Source organism: Lissotriton vulgaris, chromosome 2_1 (assembly GCF_964263255.1).
Source record: "Lissotriton vulgaris chromosome 2_1, aLisVul1.2, whole genome shotgun sequence".
NCBI lineage: Eukaryota > Metazoa > Chordata > Amphibia > Caudata > Salamandridae > Lissotriton > Lissotriton vulgaris.
Genome location: NC_141687.1, coordinates 51,751,892 through 51,773,803, shown reverse-complemented (window position 1 = coordinate 51,773,803; position 21,912 = coordinate 51,751,892).

Sequence of the window (21,912 nt, the reverse complement as noted above, 5' to 3'; positions counted from 1 at the left end):
TGGGAACGCATCTAGACGGGTTCATTGATTTGTGCCCGGTAAAGACAGAGTTGGGTACACAATTCTGGTCCTGACGTGTTCACTTAGGTGGATACGGTCCGACGTGTCTCTTTATGAGACCGGTCTGTACTGTTCAGCAGTGCATCTAGTTATTCAGTTTTATCTCGAGAGTTTTTCTGTGCTTTCTGTGTTCCAGGTTATTTCAGCCCGACATGTTTTAATGTGTTTTGATGTTGTGGTATGAATGAAATTACGTTCAGAAAGGTACTAGGAAAGGGATACTTGAAGAAGCAGTTCCTGTCCCGCCTAGGGACACTCCAGGATATTTTATGTACCACAAACATGGCTTAGATGCTGTGTTGTATTTAGACTTATGGGTGGACTACACCAAACATCTGGAAGAGAAGTTTAGATGGCATGTCTCAGGGACATGGGATGCCGAATGCATCATGAGAGTAGAAGAAGCGTTATGGAAAAAGAAAGCCAGACAATCGCAGAAAGATGCCATAGAATTGTGGCGTAAAGAATCGCATAGAAGAACAGAAAAAGCAATAAGAAAAGCCGAGAGAAGTAGAGAGGAATCCGAAAAAGCTAGAGAAAAAGAGTTACTAGAAGAAGGAGAACAGGTCAGATCAGAACAATTAGACCGCCAAAGAAATGCACTCATTTTAGGCATGTATCCAGTTCTGGCCGAGGGCCTGCCTAAGGCGACCCCGGAAGTACCCCGTAACCTGCCACCTCCACTGGTTCCGACTAAAGTACGTCACACAAAGACCGCAGCAGACATTTTCCTTTCTTCCTATTTAGATGATGTAGCTCCCGCATATACCAATGCACCCGTACCACCTGTTAATAATGTACCGCAGCATGTTCCGGTTGATCAAGCCACGACCCCTCCACGCCAAGATTCGCTTCCCGCACCTGCTGTCACTTCCCCTTCTGTTGCTGCTGCTACTGGTCCCCCTATTATTGGTCCTCACAATCCTTTTGCGACAGATACAACCCAGAGTCAGTCCCCGTTAAATGTACCTTTCCCACACGCCATGACGTCAGGTCATGCTCACGGTTCTGCTTCAGGAGGTGCCGCAGGAGGTCACTTTCACACCCCGCCACAGTTACAACGAGTGACAATGAGAGAATTAGCTACACAGCGTACTCCGAAAGCAATGACATATGAAAAGCTTAAACAGTATCTTACCGATTGTAGATATGATCCAGTACCTGGCAAGAGAGGAGACATGATGTTAGCCTCGTTACGTCTATGACGTGTTACAGATTATTTGATGTTGTTACCAGAAATGCCAGAACATCTAGACAAAATATATCATTTTATTAGAACAGGAGAAAGGCCAGAATGTATTCGTGAGGCCATGGCATATCAGAAAGTAGAGACACAAGGTTTATTGTTACGATTCTTAATAAATTGTTTGATAAGGGAACAAGATCAGCCAGGTGTTGTTCAAGAAGAGATGGATGTCCTGATAAAATGGGGTCAAAATATTGCAGATTGTAAACATGATAAACAGACTGGTATAGATGCCATGTCCAGAAAGATCCGTAAAGAAATAGTAGCAATACTTAACAGATGGAAGGCTGAAAAGGAAGCCGAGTCAGACAAGAATGACTCCTCGGAGGAGGAGGAAGAAGCAGAGACTCCAGCAGAGATTGAGGATAAAATAGCGTACGTAGGTAGAGTGAAACTCCCTAAACAGTATTCTTTTGATAGACCTTTTGACAGACCCATTCGTCTAGAAAACAAGAAACGTTTCCTTTCCCCGATACCAGAGCAATGTTCTCTTGAGCATATATTCCAAGTTACTGATAAAATACTGAAAGAAAGAATAGGTTATCATGAACTCACTACCTTACGTGATCAGGAATGAGCCCGGTCAGCAGTCCAATGGGCCGGGGATGACAGTATATATAAAGATGATTTAGTAGTGCAAACGTTTTTGAGTCTTACTCCAGATGAACAGCGACTAGCTGGTATATACATGACCCAACATCTCATTACACTGTATGAAAATCAGCAATCTGATCCAGGTCCATTGTATAATTTATTGCAAGACTTACTCCTGAGAAGATGGAGAGGCCTAGGTACCGATTTAATTGATATCATTCTAGAACAACGTCATAAATATAGAACTTTCCTGACTCCACGTCTTGTTTCCGTTCCACCCCCAGTAAGACAGCCATATTTTATTTATTTTATTTCTGGTATTTGTAGAGCGCAGCATTCATCCCAAGGGATATCAAGGCGCTAAAAGAGAAGGGACTACTGAGGTTTATGCGGGAGGGGTTAGTTTTTAGGGAAAAGGTGGGTTTTGAGTTTTTGCCGGAATTGGAGAAGGTTTACAGTATGTCTCAGGTCCATCGGTAATTCATTCCATCGTTTGGCCGCCAGGTGAGAGAAGGCTCGTCCTCCTGTCCTTGTTTTATAGATACGCTTAGGTTTTGCTAGGGCTGAGTTAGTGGATCTGAAGTTCCTGTTTGGAATATAAAACTCAATTTTCCCTTGCAGGATTGTAGGGCCTGTTTTGTGGAGGGCTTTGTGCGCGTGACAAAGTAGTTTAAATGTGGCACGCTGGCGCATCGGCAGCCAATGGAGTTGTTTTAGACATGCTGATGCCGAATCTCGTTTGCCTTTGTTGCATACCAGTTTGGCTGCCTGGTTTTGCAGAACCTGTAGGCGGGAGAACAGCTGCTCGTTCATTCCTTCGAATAGAGCATTGCCATAATCCAGGCGGCTGACTAGGAGGGCCTGGGTAATCGTACGACGACAGTCGAGTGGGATCCAGGTGAAGATCTTGGCGAGGAGTTTCAGGATTGCAAATCCCTTACCCCAAAGTGTGCGTACATGATCTTTCATAGATAGTGCGTCATCCATCATAATGCCTAGGTTTCTGGCGTATTGTTTCGGGGTGGGGGCTGTTCCCAGTGACGGTGGCCACCATGAGTCGTTCCACGATAGTTTGGCTCCTCCGAACAATAAAATTTCGGATTTTCCGGCATTGAGCTTAAGGCAGTGGTTACGCATCCAATCCGCCATTTCGGAGAGGCAGCTGTGGAGTTTGTTTTTAGTTGTTTCTGATCTTTCCGATTTTTCGTCCATGGTCACCATCAGCTGCGTATCGTCGGCATATGAGCAGATGCCGATGCCCCACTTTCTTCCGATGTCGGCCAGAGATGATACGTAGGCATTAAAGAGAGTGGGGCTTAGGGAAGCCCCTTTTGGGACTCCACAGCCAATGGGACGGGGTTCTGAATGGAATTGGCCCATGTGCACTGCTTGGGTGCGGTTGCTCAAGAAGGATTCAATCCATTGTAACGCTGTGTCTTGTATTCCTTTGCTCCGGAGGATGTTCAGCAGGCATTTGTGCGACACCGTGTCGAACGCTGCCGACAGGTCTAACAGTATCAGAGCCACCGAGCCCCCTTGGTCGGTGATGCATCTGACACTGTCCGACACTGCCAGCAACGTAGCCTCGGTGCTGTTGTTGGATCTGAATCCGGTTTGGGTGGGGTCCAGAAGCGAGTTGTCCTCCAAATATTTGGATAATTGTGAGTTAACCATTTTCTCCAATGCTTTGGAGAGGTAGGGGAGCTGTGAAATTGGCCTATAGTTCTCAGGGTTGAGAATATCGGAACCAGCTTTCTTCAGGAGGGGAGTTACAGATGCGTGTTTCCAGCAGTCAGGAAAGGACGCGGAGGCGAGGGACTGGTTGAAAAGTTTGGTAATGAGTGGGCATAGAGTCGGTGCAATTTCAGAGAATACAAAGTGCGGGCAGGGGTCTGCAGGAGAGCCGGATTTTATTGCTCTAAGGACTGTTAACACTTCTTCTTCGGAGAGTGGTTGGAAGTTGGATAGGCGTGGGGAGTTGCCCAAGTCTAGGAGATCGTTGTCGTTGTCGGATGTAGATGAACGTACGTCAAAGTTATCATAAGGGGAAATGGGATGGGAGGGGGTGAAGGTTGAATACATTTTATTAATTTTTTCGGAGAAGAAAGTGCTAATCCGTTCGCATGCTTCTGTTGAAGGGGTGAGGATTTGCGAAGTGCTGGATGGATTGCTGAGCTCTTTCACGATTTTAAATAACTCTTTTGCAGAGTTGTGGTTTTCGTTAATTCGTTGCACAAAAAATGCCTTTTTTGCCTCTCGAATGGCAAGGATGTATTGTTGCCTTTTGGCAGTATAGTTGGCTCTGGTTGCAGGGTCTTTCGCTTGTCTCCATTGGTGTTCTGTTTTTTGGCATTCCCTTTTAAGGCTCTTGAGGGTGGGGGTGTACCATTTTTCGTTAGTGGTTGTTTTTTTCCTGACTTCTCGCAAGGGTGCTATTTTGTCCAATGTTTGGCGGATTCCGGTTTCTAGCCGGATGACGTTATTACCGATAGGCTCATTGTCTGGTAGGGAGACATCTGTCTCGTGAAAATGGTTTTGGAAGTTGGAGTCTTTGATTAGTCTCCAGGCTCTATTGGAGGTGAGGGGGGTGGATCTAGTCTTAACGGGTTTGCCGGGAAGTTCAAGTGAGAATGAGAGCATGAAATGGTCGGACCATGACAGAGGGAGAGTTTCCTTGAGGGTGGTCGACTCGATGTTCGTAAAAAGGAGATCCAGGGTGTGCCCTGCTATGTGCGTAGGGCCATCGGCCAGTTGTTTAAGTTGGAGGATTTCCACATCATATTTGAGCTGTGCGACTCCAGGGGCATTGGGGTTTTCGTAATGGACATTAAAGTCCCCAATGATCATGTAGTTTTTGTGCTTTAGGCACAAAGGGAGTACTTGATTCAGGAGTTTGGCGCTGAGGTTGATTTGTTGTCCTGGTGGGTTATAGACAACTGCGCCCGCTAGCATAATGTAATTCTCAACGAGAATTTTAAATGATAGTAGCTCATATTCGGGATCCGCATTAATTGTATCCGTAAGACAAGTTAGGTGGTCCCTGAAAATCACGGCGACTCCGCCTCCTTTTTTCTTGCTTTGTCTGTTTTGTGTTATTATTTTATAATTGGGGGGGAGGGCGTTTGCTAGGTCTGGGGCACTGGCATCAGATAGCCACGTTTCGGTGACAAAAACCAAATCTGGCGTTTTTGAGGTTAAGATGTCCCATATGTCTAATGCATGCTTAGGTAGTGATCTGGCGTTAAAATATAGACATTTTAGTTCATGCTGGGGGTTAGTGGGGATTATGTGAGGATCCGTTGAAAGTTGACCCAAGCTGGTCCATTGACATGAACGGCATGAAATGGGTCCGTAGGATAGACCTGGGCCGGTTTGGATGCAGTTTGTCGTTTCGATAGGTTTATTCAGGGCTAGTAAATCGCTACGATTGTAGCGGATGGTGACTGCCTCAGGTGTGCTGGAGCCTGTAGGGGATATGGCCCCTGGTCCCGGTCGGTCGCGGACGGGCGCAGACGGGCTTGCCTTAGGCGCGCCTTCTGCGCGCAATCGTCGTGCCCGCTGCGCTCGTCCGCTGCGCTTCCTACCAAGACACATAATTTATGCAGAATGATCAAAGCGTTGGAGGGGGCGTGGCCAACCGAGGGGGCGTGTCTGGTGACGCACCTCGCTCTCGGGAATGGCGATCAAGGATAGTGGTGGTCGTTGCAGCGTGAGCCCGCTGTTCCAGGAAGTATCAGGTAGGTTTTTAAAAAGCACAGAATCACACCAGAAGTTTAAAAAGCTAAAAATACGCTCTCCCGGCTTTCCGCCTCAGGAGTCCTATGTCAGTGTCAAGCCTCAGAGTCAGCGCGCACTATATAGGCATATGGCGAGGGGGCGTGGCCAACCGAGGGGGCGTGTCTGGTGACGCACCTCGCTCTCGGGAATGGCGATCAAGGATAGTGGTGGTCGTTGCAGCGTGAGCCCGCTGTTCCAGGAAGTATCAGGTAGGTTTTTAAAAAGCACAGAATCACACCAGAAGTTTAAAAAGCTAAAAATACGCTCTCCCGGCTTTCCGCCTCAGGAGTCCTATGTCAGTGCCAAGCCTCAGAGTCAGCGCGCACTACATAGGCATATGGCGAGAGGGCGTGGCCAACCGAGGGGGCGTGTCTGGTGACGCACCTCGCTCTCGGGAATGGCGACCAAGGACAGTGGTGGTCGTTGCAGCGTGAGCCCGCTGTTCCAGGAAGTATCAGGTAGGTTTTTAAAAAGCACAGAATCACACCAGAAGTTTAAAAAGCTAAAAATACGCTCTCCCGGCTTTCCGCCTCAGGAGTCCCATGTCAGTGTCAAGCCTCAGAGTCAGCGCGCACCACATAGGCATATGGCGAGGGGGCGTGGCCAACCGAGGGGGCGTGTCTGGTGACGCACCTCGCTCTCGGGAATGGCGATCAAGGACAGTGGTGGTCGTTGCAGCGTGAGCCCGCTGTTCCAGGAAGTATCAGCCTATCACCTAGATAGACAGAACCCCTTACGAGAAGTACATCCAATCCGAAAGCCAGATGATACGCTTGAACGCGTATTCGTGTACACTCCTTTGACTAAAATGGAATTATTGGAAATGAAGAAAATTGTACCTTGTCACGATAAAGATCCTGCAGGTTTCCACCGTGAATTAAAGGACATGTTACTTATGGGCGATTACACGTATTCTGACATTCTTAAAATGTTAAAAGTTTTATTGCCAGCAGGGATTTACGAAAAACTGAAAGAAAAGGAATGGGAGGTGGGAGATAAAAAGATTGTTTGAACTGAATTAGAAGACGAGGAACAGACACGTACCCCAGGTTTAGGTCTTAGGGACAAAACTAAAGCATTGCCAGGATTATTAGTACAGGTCTTGCCTAGATTATTGACAGTCAAAAAGGAAGACTGGGATGCGATCTCAGCCTGCAAACAGAAACAAGACGAAGACACTAGTGATTTTTATTCAAGATTCGAGAAATGTTTCATTATTAATAGTGGCCTGAAGACAAGTAGCGAGTCATTCCCACATCTTTTTGTGACCAAACTAGTCGAGAATTCCTTACCACAGGTTAAAAACAGGGTTTTGAAAGTTGAAAGTACATGGCAAGCTAATACGCCTTCCCAAATGTTACAGATGTTACAGTACCACCAGAACAGAATCAGAGAGGAACACGATCATGAACAGAGACGTATGAAAGACACGAAAATGAAAGTACTAGTTGCCCAGTCTGTTCCAGCTGATGGGCAGAAGAGGGGTAACACGCAGAACACACATACTAGTCATTCAGCAGCTCCTGTTAAAGGGAATTGGAATTATTGCAAACAGCCAGGTCACTTTATAAGTGAATGTGCCGTTCTCAGACACAATATTCTTACAGGCAAAACGAAAGAAAGACCACGTCCGCCTAGAACAGAACATGTTCAACAGAATATTCCACAGAACACGCAACCTCCACAGAATGCACAGCAACAGGCAGTAGCTGTACCGCAACCCCAACCCATTGCCGCAACACAACACGTCACACAGCAAATGTACCAGTATGCACAATCCGATTACCCAGATTATCAGCAGTACACATGAAACAGCCTAGAGAGGGAGGTTGGCTTGCCCCTTATCGAGGTTCCTGTAGATCAAGATGGTCCCTATGTACATAGTCAGGTATTAGGGAAAGACAGAAAAATTTTGATTGACACGGGGGCGAGCAGAACTACCATCAGTCATGACGAGGTCCCAGGGGCACCCCTCTCAGGCTCACAGAATGTTTCCCTTGGATTTTCAGGAAAGCCTATTGTTAACGAAGTATCACAGCCAGTTCCCCTTGCAGTTGGTCCATTGTCCCGTACTACAGATTTATTGCTTACGAAATCATGTCCTGAAAACCTACTTGGTATTTAAACACTGAAAGCTCTAGGAGCAGTTATATGTTGTTCCCCTGAAGGAGTGAGATTATTCCTTCGTGATTTCAAGGGCCATTATGTTTTGAGAGATTTTGATGTCAGATTGAAAGATGTTCCACAGCATTTATGGGCGCAAGGTCCAACTGATGTAGGTTGTATGCACATTACTCCTTATCGTGTCACACTCAAGCAAGGTGTTGTACTGCCCCGAATCCGACAATACAAATTGCCCCCCGAGGCTGTAGCAGCCTTACTGAAAATTATTGATGAACTCATAGCCCAAGGAGTAGTTGTAGAGACCGACTCCAATGTATGTAATTCTCCAATCATCCCGATTCTTAAACGAACTGACCCAAATGCACCTCCAGTCTATCGGCTGGTGATCGATCTTCGTGAACTTAATAAATGTATAGTACCACAGTATCCAGTGGTCCCAGATATCTCATCACTACTGACTGCCATTGATTCCGAAGCTGCGTTCTTTACTGTAATTGATCTTAAGAACGCCTTCTTCAGCGTCCCCATTCATCCCGATAGCCAATACCTATTCGGATTCTGTTTAAGTGGCCGAAGCTTTAAATTTGCACGTGCACCTCAAGGGTTCACGGAAAGTCCGAGTATTTACAGCCAAGCATTGAAAAGACAACTAGACAGTATTCCCATGCCTACTGACACTGCTCTACTACAGTATGTTGATGATCTACTGATCACAGCACGGACTGAACGTGACTGCGAGCGCGCGTCACTGACAGTCTTGTATTATCTGGCCGAAAAGGGGCACAAAGTATCCCCTTCGAAACTCCAATTCTGTGCCCAGCAAGTGGTATACCTTGGGCACTTGCTGTCCAAGAGGGGTAGACAGTTGACACCAGACCGTATTCAGTTAATTGCACATCTGCCACAACCCAAGACACAAAAGGAAGTACGGGCCTTTATTGGCCTCACTTCGTACTGCAGACAATGGATTCCCCAGTATGCATTTCTAGCCAAGCCACTCATACAGTTGACAACACAGGAGGCAGCGACTTCGACTGTCCTCCCTTGGACTCAGGAACATACACAGGCTTTTAATGACTTGAAGAAAGCTTTATGTCAAGCACCAGTTTTAGCGACACCATGTTACAGCAAACCTTTTACACTTTTTGTCACAGAACGCGATGGCACAGCATTATCTGTTCTCACACAAGATCAAGCAGGACACCACAAGCCTTGTGCCTATTTTTCTAGTACAATGGATCCAGTGGCCCAGGCTCTGCCTGCGTGCTTGAAATCAGTTGCAGCAACAGCTCTAGCTATCAGACAAAGCGATTCAATAGTGTTAGGACATCCTTTGACAGTACAGGTTCCACATTCCGTGGAAGTACTTCTGAACCGTACACAGACCCAACACTTGACCATAGCACGACTGACAGGCTATGAATTGACACTGTTCCAGCCACACATAGAAATCAGACGTTGCAACATACTTAATCCTGCCACATTGTTACCCTCGAGTACAACCGATCCAGCACCACACGACTGTGCCCCGACAAGACTTGACAGATATTGCATTGACTGATCCAGACCTGACACTTTACGTGGATGGTTCATGTATGAGAACAAGTACAGGAGAATTAGTGGCCGCCTATGCAGTGACCACTGAATCTGAAGTCATAGAAACACACCGTATTGACACACTATCTGCTCAAGCTGCAGAGCTCATTGCTCTGACCCAAGCATGTATAATAGCCAAGAACAAGAAAGTTAACATATACACAGACTCACAGTATGCATTCGGAGTCGTTCACGACTTCGGAGTCCTTTGGGAAGAGAGAGGTTTCCTAACTTCTCACGGTACCAAGATCCAGCATGGTCCCCTCATTCAAGCTCTGTTAGAAGCAATACACTTGCCGACAGCCATAGCCATTATGAAATGCAAAGCACATACCAAAGTCACCGACACTATTTCCCAGGGTAACGACCTGGCAGATCGTACAGCCAAATACACTGCTCAGACAGATATTCCGACTGACATGACAAAGATTGATCCGACTACACTAACACATTGCCTGACAGTTAAGGATCCCATTCTAGATGTACTCGACATACAGACACATGCCACTCCAGACGAAATCAAGAAATGGACTGAACAAGGAGGGATCCGAACAGATCAGGGATGGATGACGAAGGGAAGGGCCACATGGTTCCTCCCCGACTCTATGGTTCAAGTTATAATTAACACAGCACATAGTCCAGCACACTTAGGAGAGAAAGCCATGTTAGACAGTTTACAGAATCTTTGGTACAACAAACATTTACGAGCAGCCGCAAAACAGAAAGTGCGTACTTGCATGATCTGTTGTCAGTTCAATCCAGGAAAAGGTGTCCCCGTGGAACAGGGTGGATTTCATCCTCCTGACCATCCTTTTGAAGTACTCCAGATGGATTATATCCAGATGGACAGATGCCGAGGATTCAAGTACGTCCTGGTAGTCGTATGTGCTCTTTCCCGATGGACAGAAGCATATCCAGTCCCCGATTACACTGCTGTAACCACTGCCAAACAACTGGTACGTGAGTTTTTCCCGCGGTACGGTTTGCCCCGTGTCGTGTACTCTGATAATGGACAGCCATTCTCGTCCGAGCTTATGAAGCAGGTGTCACTCCTGTTAGGTTACCAGTGGAAGTTCCATTGTATCCGACATCCTGAAGCCGCAGGTCTCGTAGAGAGACATAATCAGACCCTGAAAACACGCCTAGCCAAAATATGTGCCGAGAAAGTGTAGATTGGATAGTTGCCTTGCCAGTTGCACTCTTTTGCATGCGAATGGTAGCTCATTTTAGGACAGGGCTATCCCCGTATGAGGTGGTCTTCGGTAGGCCTCCTAATATGTGGGGGACGCCTATGCCCCGTAAAATCACAGATGTTGACAGTTCAATGCTGACAGATTACTTGGCTGCATTGATGTCTGCACTACAATCTTGTCGTTCACAGGTCGCGGCTGCCTTTCCGGACAACACCCAAGTAAAGCCACATGAAGTCCGCCCAGGAGATTTGGTTCTTGTGAGGAACTTCGACTGGAAGAGTCCGCTGGAACCCAGATGGAAGCAGCCGAAATTGGTTTTATTATCTACAAGGACTGCAGTTAAAGTGGAGGGGAGGAAAGGATGGCTGCATTCGAGCCATGTTAAAAAAATTCACGGACTATTGCCAGACTCTCCCTTTAAGGACTGCCCACTTCCAGAGACTGATTCTAAACTTCCCCTGCTAGAGAAAACTCCCCAAGAGGAGTACCGTACAAAGTTGAGGTCTAGTAAGTCAGACAGTTTAATTGTTTAAGTCCCCTCCTGGGTGAAGCGGTTAGACAGGTTCCTGACATGTATAAGATAGACCTCACTAGTGAGAGAGATAGACAGGAGATCAAGAAACAACAATATTGTAAAAATCTCCGAAGTCGTTGTGTTCTAGCGTTACTTATTATGTTTTTTCTGAGTCTTACGATAATCTGCACGAGTTGGATGTTACATATGTTCTTTCCTATTGCACATTCTTTTTGTAATGACACTGCAGAGCACACGTTTAGTGAACTGCCCCCACATGAGCTTTCCTATCGTTTAGCGATGCGCAACAATACATTCATCCGTATGTTACACCATTCTCACCAGACCAGCAATGCCACTAATTGTTGGATATGTGGCCGACTCCCTCCCTATCAAAACTACAAGGGAGCTCTGCCCCTCTTTCCTTATCCGTTTACACATAATGGTTCCTGTGGTGCGTGGTTTAGTTTGATTTCCTCTTTAGACACTGAATCCAGAGTTTCCCAGGGCAATTGGATATGGGGAAACCTGAACACAGTTATGAACGAAGCATGTTTCCCAGACAAGGAAGGTCTTCCACAAATGATCTAGAAAATGAAGTGTATGGATTAGGTAATTTTACACTTAACCTCATGATTCTAAATGTTCTGTCCGAGACTAATACAGACTTGCCATCAATATCAGTCTTACCAGTAAAAGGTGTATTATGCGTCAGGAAGAGTGGTTCAGTGCATCTAGGACACAGTGATTGTGATACTGTTGTCGAATTCAGTGATAAAGGCAAGTCTACTTTCAAGGCTTCTCGACATTCATATTTTATTTGTGGTCAGACAGCCTATATACGTTTACCTCCAGACTGGGATGGTACATGTTTTATTGCATTCCTATTGCCACCTGTTTTTCTAGCCCCATCTGATTATCACAGGAATTCACGCCTTACTCACGTTAGACAAAAGAGAGGTCTCCCAATAGTCGATCAGACTGAAACTACTTTAGAACAGTATACAGATTTCAATAAAGGATTCTTTTTCTTTTTAGGTCCTGTCTCGAATAGTAAACTAATACGCAAATTAACTAGAACCCTCGAAGCAGTAGTGAATGAGACTACTTCTGCTCTAGGTAACTTAACAGAAGAGCAGTCTGCTATGAGACTTGTTGTTCTTCAGAACCGCCTTGTCCTTGACATCATCCTGGCCGATAGGGGCGGGGCTTGTAGAGTCATCGGATCCAGTTGTTGTGTGTTTATTCCTAATAACCCACCATCAGTATACAAGGCAATAACCAGGCTTCATGAAATAGCTCATCAGCTACACCAGAATCCAGGCTCCTGGACTTGGTCCGGTTGGCTCTGGAGTGTAATATCAGCCTGGGGATGGAAGTTATTGTCATTCCTAGGAATCGCACTGCTCATAGTATTCAGTTGTTGTATATGCCTACAATGTGGGCCAGCGATTTGCGGCTTGTGCGCCACAGCTTGCATTCCACGTCCAAGTTCACGTTCCAGTTCCCGTCTGAGAAAAGATGAGCAGATGATGTTATATGAACAGATAGATGGTCTCATGAAGATAGATATATCCTGAAGGGAACGTAGGGGACAAGGAGGGAATGAGGTAATTGAAATTTGTATGGTCGAGTATGTCCCCTAACGTGTACCCCAACGTGTACCCCAACGTTTCCATGTACGTGCTTAAAGTACATGTAATCTCCCTCCATGACCGAATATGAAGACGCAAATACATTTGCGTCCAACGTTAACATGTCCTCTACCAGATCCACCTTGAATGGATCGATACTTCAGTTTCTAAACATGCCATGCCAACGTCTTTACATGGTACACTTTTTGGTTTTCCTGGCTCTGCCGAGCTAGGCCCTGATTTCTGACTTCGAACCACTTCTGTCTCTGCTTCTGAAAGCTGCAGCATGGAGATGCATCCCTGACCTCTGCCTTACTTCCTGCCAGCGCAGCGGTGCCCGGCTCGGCCTGGACTGCCTGCCAAATTCATGTTTTTTTCCATACAGTTATCTGCTCAGCCTCCTCGAAAACACATTCCAGTCTAGTGAAATAGTTAAACATATTCCCGGCTGCAGAGCAAAGGGCCCGGCCTTTTCTGTCCTCCTTGCAAGTGATTTACTGGCTCCGTTACCATGGTGGGCCCATGGCTCCGCACGTTGCACCCAGACACGTATGCACGCACCAGTTTTCAGTATTGGATGGCCCTTGCCCGAGAGACCTTTTACTTCAGACACTACATCCTCCAAACATAAGATACTAGATATGTTATAGGTACAGGTTGCCCTGACACTCCAGACACCAGTCTCCTCCACTAGTGCTAAAGTCAAAGCCCCCAGTTACACGTCATGCTAGTTGCGCGCGCATCCAGGTTAAGGGTTTCTGCTGATTCTGCAACTTTTCCTTATGCATCCACCCACATGTGACGATTCTTGTGACGTTTCTCTGACATGAACAGAGCACGCCCATGTGTACGCCTCCTCTTACGCACATGTGTTCTTATCTCACTCTTTTCACCTGTTACGCCTACTGTATTGGATTCAATTGTAAGGTTTTACTATATATAATGTGTAATGTTAATAAAACGTTGACTGTCCCTTCCTGAACCTTAGAGGTGACGGAACATGATGCTCCATCCTTAAGGATAATGCCATTAAAGCCCGTATGACTCAGATACCACGGACTCTGCCTCTCATTTGAATGAGCTGTCTTATAATGATACTTACACGGAAAAATGTCTAGGTAAATTTATTTACCACAGGTGGGTGATGCTGAAGGGAATGCAAATGTTCAGTTCAAGTTAAACAAGGTTCCACAGGAAATGCCTCGGTCAAGTATGGGGTCATGTGGACAAGAGGAGAGGGGTGGTGGGGAAAGTCCTGTTTCGTCTATAGTTAGTGCTTTACAAAGTGGGGTTCAAGGGTGTGGTCAGACAAAATTACCCTATATGGGAGTGGCCATGCCCTTGGGCACACACTTGTCGGAAAGGATGAGACTAAATATTTGGAGCCATGATTACGTGGATGTTTTCCGATTATTGCATACAGATCTGCAAGCTAGAGAGGGATCGAAAGAAGAAGAGGTGGAGTTGTCCCGCCGCCCTAAAGTGCCTAAGACCATAGAAAATTGGGCGGCCGCTTTTATAATCTATGCTAGTGAATACTGTGAGCGGTATCCGGAGAGGGCGGTGGCAATGTTCAAATACATTTGACATCATTAGGAGGGCACACTTGCAGGTGGGGGGCTATGCCTGGCTTAACTACGATGAGGAGTTTAGGCCCAGAGTGAGTCTTTTCAATGACAAGCCGTGGGGGGAAGTGGACCAGGAGCTCTGGCTTCAATGGATGTCAGTGCATCAATCATCGGCGACTATCCATATGGCAAGTGGTCTCCCCATAACATATCGGCCCTTTCTCTAGCGTCCCGCTCCAATGGGGGCGAGGGGAATGGGAAGAGCTCAGTCGCCTGCCACGGGAGCGTGTTGGAGCTTCAACCGGGGTGCAAGTTCAAGCTCGATTGTGCTCAGTGCGGGGGTAGACATGCCATATTTCAGTGCTTCCCCAATCATCACCAGGGGGATCAGGGGAGGGGGCAGAGAGGCAGAGGGACCCTTTTACCTCTTGTCCCAAAAGGCTCCTACCCCAGTTAAACTTCAGGCCATGTTACCTTGTCTGGAGGCCTACCCGGATGGGGTGGCAGTGGTTAAGTTGTTTTGGGGTTTTAGAGTAGGTTTTCGCATTGGATACCAAGGTCCTCGGGAACAGCGTTGGGCTGACAACTTGAAATCGGCAAAAGAATTACTTCGGGTGGTTTGAGCCAAATTGAGTAAGGAATTGGAACTGGGCAGAATAGCGGGTCCTTTTCATCAGTGTCCTTTGCCCAATTTGATGGTCTCGCCTTTGGGGGTTATTCCAAGGAAAGCCCAGGGTGAGTTTCGACTCATTCACCATTTGTCTTGGCCGGAGGGTCAGTCAGTAAATGACTTCATCGCATCGGAATATGCGGCGTTTTCATATGCTTCGGTGGATGATGCTTTGAGTCTGGTTCGCCTGGCGGGAGTGGGTGTGGAGCTGGCCAAAAGTGATATCTAAAGTCAAAGAGAACTTTGCTGAGGGTATGAGGGCGGTGTCACATTGGATGGCGAAGAACTGCCTCCAATGTAATGTCACAAAAACTGAGGTCATGCTTTTTGGCAAAGCAAGCATTCTTTGGTCCCCTGACTGGTGGCCAATAGATCTTGGCCCAGTACCGTCATCTAAACATCATGTGAAGAATCTTGGGGTAAAACTGGACCAAAAGCTGACCTTGAAGGAGCATACCAATTACATCGCAGGATTATGCTTCCACACTATTGGCCTGCTTAGACGTGTCTTTCCGTATCTTCCTGCTTCTTACAGGAAGACACTTGTGCAGGCATTAGTGACCAGTCGTCTGGACTACTGCAACGGCCTGCTGACGTTAGCAAATGCTGACGCAGTAGGTCATTTGCAGGTGGTCCAGAACACGGCAGCAAGACTGGTTATGGGGGCACCAGCTAGGACCCCCTCCAAACCCCTGCTCAGGGAGCTGCACTGGCTCCCAATAAGACAGCGCGTCGATTTTAAGATCTGCTGCACGGTCCATAGATGCATCTATGGCACAGGTCCTAAATACCTGTCTCAATCCTTGGTGCCATATCAGCCCAGTAGGTCCCTTCGTTCAAGCAGTCAAGCCTTGCTAAAACCCCCGTCCACAAAGAAGTCCAGACAAGGAGACCGGGCCTTCTCCTCAGTCGGACCTGCCCTATGGAACAGACTGCCCCTCGAAGCCAGAACAACTACTAATCACCTATCCTTTAGGAAAATACTAAAAACTATCCTTTATCAAGAGGCATTCCAGTCCATCTAATTAATGTTCCTTATTCACCGACTGAGTTTCCTACTGCTGGCACAGCGCGGAGATACCCTTGCGGGATTGATTCCTGCGCTCTAGAAGAATTTAAAATAAAATAAATAAAATAAATAAATATTCAAGCAGCTTTTCGGTTGTTGCCCATCCACCCCTTGTATTTCGAACTGCTTGGGATGTTTTTTGAGGATGCTTTTTATGTAGATTGTGTATTGCCCATGGGTTGTTCCATCTCTTGTTCTCTTTTTGAGACTTTCAGCACGTTTTTGGAATGGTGTGTAGTACGGAGGTCTGGTCATACAGCAGTTTGTCACTACTTAGATGACTTTTTGTTTATTGGTCAGGCAGGGAGTGAGCAATGCAGCAGGGTTTTGGCTTGTTTCCAAACGATGGCAAAGGAATTTGGAGTGCCATTGGCTCCAGATAAAACGGAGGGTCCAATTACTAAATTGGTCTTTTTGGGCATTGAAATCGATACAGAGGCAATGGTGGCTAGCTTGACCTTGGATAAGGTACAAGAAATCAGGACCTTTTTGCGGGAAGTTCTTAGTGCAAGGAAGATAGAGCTCAGGCAGGTTCAGCGGCTCCTGGGGAATCAAAATTTTGCCTGTAGAGTTGTGAGAGCAGAAAGAACTTTCTGCAGACGGCTTGGTCTTGCTATGTCGGGAGCTTCCCTGCCACACCACCGCATACGATTGACTAGAAAAGTGAAGGAGGACTTGGTCATTTGGTTGCGGTTCTTGGATGAATTCAATGGGGTATCAATCAACTTTGTGGAAGATGACACTGTATGGCAGGTGCAGATTTTTTCGGATGCTTCAGGGGCTCAAGGATTTGGGCTGTTTTGGGAAGGGCGCTGGTGCGCTGAGTGTTGGCCGGAACATTGGCTATCGCAGGGTCGTAGTATCGCCTTCCTGGTGTTCTTTCCGCTACTGGTGGCATTGCAGGTATGGGGTGAGGAGTTCAGGGACCGCAGCGTACTCTTTCACATTGACAATATGGCAGTGGTAAGCTTAGTCAACGGGTAGAGGGCTAGGGATGTGCGGGTACTGCAATTTTTACGTGCATTTATGTTGCAAACTCTTAAGCTCAACATTGTTTTTAGAGCCAAGCATATACCCGGTGTGAATAACTCAATAGCCAATGCTCTGTCTCGTTGTATTTGGCAGAAGTTTCGATCTCTGGCGCCAAAAGCGGACAGCTGCAAGCCGAAGATTCCTTCGGACATCTGGGACCTGGGGGAGTGAGGATTGCTCAATTGGTGGAAAACTCCATTGCTAGGTCCACAAGACGAAGTTACCAGCAAGCGTGGTCTGAATTTCTAACTTATGCTTCCTCGCAGGATCAGGGTGGTGCGGCTGTGGGTGATGAGCAGTTCATGTTACGTTTTGTGTTGCATTTGATGGACAAAGGTTTGTCGCACACGACTATTTCAGGCAAACTTGCTGGCATTTCATTTTATAATCAGTTGCTGTTAGGGAAAGAAGTACGGGTGGGGTTTTTGTTACGCAGGATGCTAAAGGGTTTTGGTAGAAGCAAAGTTCATTCCTTGCATTTGCAGGAACCTATTACGTTTGAACTCTTACGATGCATATTAGATCCTTTGCCTAGTTGTTGTTATAGTGAATGGGAGTTGGTTAGGTTCAGGTTGTGCATGATATGGATGTTCTTTGGTGCTTACCGGGTTTCGGAGTTATTGGGTTTACGGAACCAGACTGGGATCCAAACGTCTGATATAAAAAATTTAAATGAGACAGTTTTACGGATCAGGTTGTGACAGTCAAAGACAGACCAAAAAGGGGTAGGAACTTGGATACAGTTGGGAGGGAGTGGGGTGGTGGGATGTTGTCCGATGAAAGAATGGGAGTCATTTTTAAAGTCACCTGTTTTTCAGGCTGGGGTCATATTTTGTCATGCTTATGGGGGTCAGGTATCTTGTTTTCAGTTGTTAGCAGTTCTGAGAAAAGGTTTATCGTTGGTGGGTAAAAATCCACTGGGCTATGGGACGTATTCGTTTCGAATAGGTGCTGCTACAGAGGCTGCCAGATTGGGTTGGGGGAGGAAGGAGATACAACACAATGGGCGGTGGAAACCTGACTGTTGTTATAGATATGTTTGTCAATGAATACAGTAGGTTTCTTTATGCTAGTTCAATTTTGTTTCTTATTGTAGGTCGAGTTTTGTCTTTTCCACGGAAAAAGAGGACATGGATTGTGGGCCACTCTTTGGTGAAGTGGTCATCAGTGTTTGCGAAACAACAGATATGTGGAAGGGCTTTGGGTTTGCATGGGAAAGACCATGAGGTATTGTGGAAAGGGGTTGGAGGGATGAAGTGGAGAGACCTTTTCCCTTTATTGTCCAAACTGGCTAATGAATGGGGTTTTCCAGATCTTTTAATCATACATCTGTGTGGGAACGACCTGGTCGAACTATCTGGCCTATCATTGATTCAGCAAATGAAACTGGACTTAGTGGTACTAAAAAGCAATTGGGTTGGCACAGCGGTGGTCTGGACAGAATTTGTCTACCTGCACCAATGGAGGGGGGCTCGTACTCATTCGGCAGTGGAGAAAGCTTGCCGGAAGCTAAATAGAGCCATAAAAATGTATTGCACAGCAATGGGAATTGCTGTATTGGCTCATGAACATCTTTCAGGCAAGGAGCTTCATTTGTTCAGATGGGATGGAGTGCATCCGTTTCAGATGGGGCAGGCGTATTATCTTATGGAGTTACGGGATCTGTTGGCGGGGTTTTGGGGCGTTGATTTATGGTGTTCTAGCAAGGAGTTTTGAATTTGTCATCTGTTGGGGAGAGGGGGGTGGGTGGGGCAGGAAAACACCTGGAGTGTTTTTGTGGATAGGATATTCTAGTGCGGACGTATCCTTTCCCTCTGGGGGCGGGGGGTAGGTGGAAAAGGGAAAGGGAAATTTTGAAGGAAAACATTGGTTTGGAATTAAACAGTTTTGGAGTTTTGAGAAAAATTATGAAATCGTTGGGGAATTTGTGATGCAAAAACCAGTATGGAAAAAAGGTTGGGGAAAATATCCAAAGGTGTATTTATTTAATAAAATGCAATGGTTGGAGTCTGTCTTTGACTGTCCTAAAATAAAGTGACCTTTCATGTTACTTGAGAGAGATGTGTGGAGTGTTCTTATTGCGCGATGGGTCCCGGGGGGACTTGGCGCGAGCCGGTGTCCCCCAGGGATATTTTGCGCGTTGGAACGGTCCACGCGATGCAATTGGGGCAGCTTGGGGAGAGGGAGGGGCTTGGTGGGCTCGGGGTGGGAGCGGGAGAGCTGACATCACTCGTCGGAGTGAAGGAGCTGTGGCGTCTTCATTTTTGCCCCACCCACCTGTCCCATTTTAGGCTTGGTGGGGTCTTTTGTGTAAACTCTTCTTGTGTCCTTTTTAAAAAAAAATAAGATGTCACTCTAGGGCAGTCTTGACAGTTCTCCAATGGTGTTCTATTTTCCTTTAGGCGTGTTTTTGGGGATAGGAGAGTCTAGTGCGGACGTATGCTTTCCCTCTGGGGGGTGCGGGGATGGGAGGGTGGGTGGAAAAGGGAAAGGGAAATTTTGAAGGAAAACATTGGTTTGGAATTAAACAGTTTTGGAGTTTTGACAAAAATTATAAAATCGTTAGGGAATTTGTGATGCAAAAACCAGTATGGAAAAAAGGTTGGGGAAAATATCCAAAGGTGTATTTATTTAGTAAAATGCAATGGTTGGAGTCTGTCTTTGACTGTCCTAAAATAAAGTGACCTTTTATGCTACTTGAGAGAGATGTGTGGAGTGTTCTTATTGCGCGAAGTTCTTTTCATTTTTGGCTTAAATTATAGTATAATAAAAGCGGTCCTTCAGTATACAAATACAGACCAACGCGTTTCGGCGAGTTGCCTTCTAATGGGTCACTGTGGGTTTGACATTGCACTCCTTTTATTACATGTCCTTCTTTCATGTCCACAACCCCTAACTTTGACTAGAGCGTGCCTTCCTTCATTTTTTTGGTAAAAAAATCCCTGCCATTAGTGATTTTCTTCATCACATTGTGAAGGGAGAACTTTATACATTCATATAGTTATGTTACTAAGAAATGCAATATGTCTTTTTACTTTTTGTAATGTTTTCATTTTTTTACATTATTTCTTCATCATTTCTACTTAACTTTGATCCTCTTTCTTATATTATTTAATTCCATTGTAATTCCCCTTTATGTGATTTAGCTTGACTGGTGGTGCACACATGAAGTGTCATCTTGTCCTTCCACACATTTTTTGTAAGGGTAACACATAGATTGATGTACCTTTTGTTTGATACACATCCTATATGTATAGGGTGTACATGGGTAATGACTGTCATATGCAAAAGTCTTTTTTAGAGAAAATTCAGGCAGTAAAGTGGGAGGACACTACCTCTGGTGTAAGTGAGGAGTGTTAGGGAAAAAGAGTGATGGAATCCCCTCCTCCACTTATACCAGTATCCTCAAGATGATGAGCCTTGCATGAACAGATCTTTGTATTTATATTGCAAGTTGAGAGGAGGGTAACCTGTTTATTTCTTTCCCTCTATAGCTCCTTATTGATTGCCAACACTTCAAACCAGGAAGTGTTGGCAGCCATCTTGTGCCTCGGATCGAGGAAGACGGACAAAGGTGAAAGAAACTATAACAAACTAAAAAAGGGGGCAGGGTAGGAGCACCTTGACCCCCAAAGCCTGCTCAGGTGGTCCCACAGGGACTCCCAGGCCCAAAAAAAGCATTTTGTTTTTTACATTTTTGGCAGGGTCGCTTTGGGTGCGCTAACCCTGTCAAAAATGAAAGGAAATAAAGCGCGGGCTCCTGCGCTTCATTTTTTAAAGCCCCCGGTGGACCAGGTCCCGGGGGCAATCCTCAATTGTGTAGCGGGTGCCCCCACAGCCCCAGGGACCACCACCTCTCCGGGGCTTTATTATAATAGGGTGGGGTCCTCATGGGCCCCCCAAGCCCCCGGGACCACCACCTCCCCGAGGCTTTATTAAAATACATTTGGGTGATTGCCAAAACCAATATAGATAGATCCTGAAACGGAACTACTGGGCTCAAATTGAAAGATTGGGAGACAGATATGGACTGGTGCATGCAGGCGGAGAGGGCGGTTTACGAGGGAAGAGGGTGCCCACAAAAATGGACCAGAATCTGGGGGGCCTGGAACGAAAGCCACGGAATGCCATGTCCACCTTTCGATGACACCTCCCAAAACGCTGGGGACCAAATGGATAAATGAATATGAATAAGATGGAGAATGTCACTGGACTTGTTGTAATGGAACTGATCTCCCGTAGCGTATCGATGGATACTGTATTACTGTACTTGACGTGGATGACGATAATGGTATGGCACTGTATTTTGTGTTTGTATTTGTCATTTCTTGTTTGTTTATTAAAATGATTTTAAAATAATATTGAGGGGCCTCATGGGCCCCCCATGCACCGGGGACCGCCACCTTCCCAGGGCTAAAATAAGTAATGTGTGTCGGGGGGGCTTGAGCCTCCCACACTGCCACGGGTATCACCACCTCCCTGAGGCACTGTTTATTTAAATTAAGGGCTCCACTAACTGATAACTCACGGAACCTCCTGAGGCACAGCCGGAAGTAGACAGAATTCAGCGCATTTCATTGTTTTTAACCTGTAATTTTGCGTTTTTAAAATCACTCACCTACCCCTCCTGACACACGAGTACAGTGTGCAAGCACCTCTCACCAAGCGAAACGAGCGCTGGAAAAGGGCGAAATCGTCGACCCACTTCTCCCGCCATTACCCTCACTGAGACAGGGACACGCCCACTTGGAGGCCACGCCCCCTGTAAGCTCTAAAAAAGCGCGCTGATCCACTAGCGCAGCAGATACCTCACGGAACCTCCTGAGGCACGGCCG